Genomic DNA, 5,112 nt, shown 5'->3' with positions numbered 1-5,112 from the left:
TTACATTAAATTACACTCACACACACACACACACACACACACACACACATATTGAAGTTGATATACTTTAAAAGTCAATTATAAACCAAATTAATTAGGAAATTAATGATTGAGATGAAAATAGGTTATTATAAGTCAGCTATTCAGTTTATTGAGATGCAATGGGTTTTGTTAAGACAAAAATTTTAGGCAATCCTAAAAAAAGAGAAAATGGAATGAGAAACTGGATTTTAGATTAAATGTGAGACAGCAAAGTTCTCTAATTCAATTTATCTTCAAAAAAATGCCATGAGAAAAGCCAGAACACAAACCCAAATAACAGAGAGAAAAAAATCACAGTCTTTAATGAAATAAAGAAGTGTCTATAGTCTTGGTGACTAAAGTATAAAGAATATGTGCAAAAATGCATGGGATTGGGAACAATTAAAAAATGTTCAGGACCAGATTTCTCTTCAAATCTTTAGTCCAGTTTTGCTCTTAGTAGCTTTGAAGGGTTCCAAAAGCCACACCGCATTTTCCCCTAGGGATTTGCCCTAATTGATTAGGAGCTGAGTGTGGTTGAGGACTAACTGCCTGGTTACTGACTGGGTCACACTTCTGCTTTTCATACTGTGAGCACTTTGCTTGCAGCATGTGAGGATTGCTTTAGTGCTTTTATGCACAGACTTTTCATACAGCACGGCCTCACAGCGCAAGCTTGTATGTTTATCATCCATCCTTCAAGAAACAGAAATCTCTTTTGGTACTAGAGGGAAACCTGGACCTATGTGATGCTCGAAGTAAAATATTCCCAAAGGATTTTTCTGGGTTGGTTTTCCTATTTGATGAAGTCACACATGGTGAAATCTGTCTTAGGTTTGATCTGATTCAGTCTCCATCCTGATCTGACCAAAGTTTAGATAAAGCCAAAATACACAAAATTATACTTTGGAATGTGTAAATTTACCAAGAACAGAGAGACTTGAACTATTCCCCCGCCCAGGTCTATAATTTTTTTTAAAATAAACTGTGGAAGTATGTAATTTCCTAGGGAAATTAAAAAGAGCAAATCCATCCAGGTTGAAATTTAAAACAGATCAATAGAATAGTACCTGTAAAACAAAAGAGGAAAATGTCCTGACAGTTAAACATATAAATATAATAGATATCACTGAATGGATTCACAGGTGAACTCTTTCATGATTCCAATGAATAGTAAGCATGTCTTTCAGCTTTTTCAGACTAGAGGTGTCATGGTGCCTCGAGAGACTCAAGGTTGGGCCTGTACTGCTCTTACTGCCAAGAGCTGGCACAGCTCTTAGATGGAACAGCTGCTAAAAACTCTTTCACATTTTATTAATATAATTTAGAATTTCATACACAAGTACTTTATTTCATCATTTCTACCCATTTTCTATGCCCCCATTTCCTCCCGCATCCCACCCACTCCCTTTCAACTTCATGACATCATCTTTCATTATTACTGCTAAATGAATTTAGTGTTGCTAATATATATGTGTGTTTATGGATGACCACTTGGGATTAGACAAATTCTAAGAGCCCGGAGGCCAAAATATACCTGTCTACTCTGGGATTCTTTATTCGGTATATGACAGGGAAGATGCACCCGACACATCTTCACAATGTGTTCTTAAACCAGACCTTCAGAGTAACTAACAGTTGACATCTCAGCAGGCATGGATCAGGGAAATCTCACAATGCTCAAACCCTACACCGAAGAGCTACAGAAAATGGCTGTTGACAGAGGAAGATTTAGAGGTCTCCAGAAACACACGCCCTGAGAGGCTTTTAGTGTGACATCACAGTCCTGAAACACTCGCCCTGAGAGGCTTTTAGTGTGACGTCACAGTCCTTTGGCTTTCAGTTTCAGGTAGAAGGGGGCTACTGGAAAACGTAAGTGAATGTGACTCTTATCCCCTAGAGTAAGTTGTTCTGAGATTCAGGGAATTTGGATAGTTTAAAAATAGTTATACCCATATGCTCTAGAAGGGAGAGAAATAAGAATTCTATGAGCCCCACATCCCGTATGACAGAAAGCTCCCTAACCTAAGCTACTCAATGGCTGACCTGGCCACAGGATGAAGCCAAGCAGAGCACAGAGATCAGAGCCACAAGCCAGAGAACCACTCTTGGTAAGTAAGGCTTAGCCCTATTCCAGGAATTCACTACAATGCCTACCCTTATTCTGACCACAAACTAGGAACTATTACCTGTCATTGGTTTTGTATCATCTTTGGGTCAGACTCAGGCTTTTATAGCAAACTTCTCTGGAGAACAAGCAAGGATCCAATAAGAAATGCCATTATATCTTCTGACAATGCATTTTGACTAATAAATCAAAGAACCTGTCACTAGGCTCAAACTTAAAGACTCTTCAACTTTCTAATTTTGCCACCCTGGAGTTCAAAGTACAACAATAGAAAACTGTGGGGCATAACTAAACCATGCCCAAGATTGGTATAGGTAAGTCAAAAAGTTAAGTTAACTATGTCCTCATCACTTAACATCAGAGAATAGAGTTTTTCTGTTCATTGATTTTTTTTTTCCCCTGAAAGCTGACCTAAGACCTTACTAAGAGAAGGTGGCAGAAATAATTGACCCAAATCTGGGTTTAAGACTTGAGAAAATTTCTTGCCACTTTTTATTTGTGTCCCACTTCTTTTGTATTTTTGTTTTGTTACAAGACAGGGTTTCACAGTGTAGCCCTGGCTTCCCTGGAACACACTATGTAGACCAGGCTGGCCTCGAACTCACAGAGATCCATTTGTCCTTGCCTCCCAAGCGGGTGGGATTAACTATGCACTTTTGAAGTTTTAAATTTAATGTTGAAAGTCTCAGTATGCTATAGGAAAGAATATGTTATAGGAACAAGGACAGCAGAATGCTGTGTCGAAATATGGAAACAAGATAAACTTAGCAGCGACAGTGTTCCATCTGGTCACTAGGACCAAGGAAGGGCATCTGGAAGAACAACTCTCATTAAGAAAAGCAGAAGAACTTCCAAGTCATGTCAGGATGAGCGTAAAACTATGGATCAAATAATACCGATTTTGTTTTAAACGTTTACAATTTGGCAGCAGTAAATTCTATAGACATGGTTAGTGAACTGGTACCACCATTATTTTTGTTTGTTTAACATCGTTAGAAAATGTCCCACCAATTCAAATTGCCAAAAGAAAGTTATAATGAATATCAAAATGAGGTTACTATTCTTCTTGTATGTAACATGCTTAGATGAATAGAATTTTCAAGAGCAGAAATATCTTGCAAAATAATTTTGAAAATTATTATAGAAAATTATTATCTTTCTTATCTAGTATCTCCTAGGAATGACATGTTGCACTCTTTAACAAGATCATAACAATAACAACACACATAGATAGGCCTGTGTGGTAGGAAGAAGTCTCATAGGCTCCATCCGTAATAGAGAACCACAGACAACTAAAGAATGCGAAGAATAGAAGAAATAGTCCTTCCCAGGAAAGAGCTTCCAAATTTGTTATCGAATACCAAGTGGTCATCCATGAAGTCATATACATGCAAGTCACACTAAACAGACTCAGCAGTTTGAAGTGTATGTGTGAGACTGTGTAACAATATTAATCAAAGAAAAAGAGGCCACTGACTTGAGAAGGAATAATGAGATGGGACATCGAAGGGGCTTGAGGGAAGGGACATGGAAAGGGTCAAGGGAGGAAAGGGAAGGGAAGGAAGAGTATTATATTGTAATTAACATTTTAAAAGTAATGGGCTTTGAAACACAATGAGTGAGACTATTCACTAATGTAATTAAAAGAGAACAAAATGTAGAAAAGCTTAGCTAGAAAACTAACATGCTTTTTGGAGAAAACTTAGAATTGGTTCAGGATATCAAAGAAACTAATCAAAATGATCAGTTTCTCTCCTGTTGTGTTAATATGTCAATACTTCAAAGAGTGACGAATAAACTAATTTTTATCCACATAAAATAGGTGACAAATTTCTACAAATGTGGCCGTAATTTATCCTAGTAAATCAGTCACTGAAAAATAACCAAGAAAATATTGAATGAGGAGTCACAAGAAAAACTACATTTAAGAGCACAACTGTCCAACCCGAATAGTACGTTTTATGTTATCAAGAGGAATGAGAACCAATGAAAGATTGAATATCATAGGAAAAACTGGTAGGTAGGGAATATGAGGAAGTGGTACTTTAGTACCTGCTACTGAGACAACAAGCAGACTCATTTAAACTATATCACTACTACTTCTGTTAAATAAATTTCATATGGCTCAAAGATATAAACTTTAAAACTAGAAACTTTAGATGTTTAATTTAATTTTTAAATACAATTACTTCTGCAATCTGAAGATAACAATAGATAATTAAAATTTATATAATCTTTAATTCATCACTTCTGTTTAGGCACTTATTTTGTAGTTAAACTTCCATAAGGAAGACAATTATATGTAAGAAAGGTACAGATATGTTAAGTTTGAAAAGATATTCATAAAACATTCATTATGGACTTTTAAAATCAGATACAAAATTAAAACAATCTAAATGCACACCTGTAGGGAAAGCCATTAAAATTTAATTTGCCTGTTTAGTTGAATAAAAATATTGCTCTTTATGTTCAAAAGGTTTCTGTTTTCATAGGGAAAGATAAGTGAAAAGTATGTTCATAATTCATGAAGAAGGGCCACAAATAGCACCAGGTAGCAATTTTGTCTCAACTGAAATACTCCAGCCTGGAAGGAGGCTTGCTACGATTCATAAAGTAAATAGGATTTATAAGGCCCAGGCAATATGCAACTTGCAAGGCTCAGAAAGTTCTTGAAACTCATAAAATTCATAACCCTTCATCTCCCGCCAGGATTATATTGTGCAGGGCACTGGAAACTTTCCAACCTGTGTAGTTGCCTACAAGCCAGGCAGGAAGCCCCAGGAACGGGACCTTCAGGAGTCTGCCTGCCCCTGCGTGTAATCTGGCACCTACACTAAGTCATTCCAGCAAACTCATTGGTTCATCAAACTGGGCTTGGTTAGAACTGCAACTTTGGTCTTTTGTTGATCTGAGTTTGTTTGTGTCATTTCAGGAAACACTACACAAAAGATAATTATATAAAT

The sequence above is a fragment of the Mus musculus genome, chromosome 16 (assembly GCF_000001635.26).
Source record: "Mus musculus strain C57BL/6J chromosome 16, GRCm38.p6 C57BL/6J".
Classification (NCBI taxonomy): Eukaryota; Metazoa; Chordata; class Mammalia; order Rodentia; family Muridae; genus Mus; species Mus musculus.
This window is presented reverse-complemented; position numbering follows the sequence as displayed.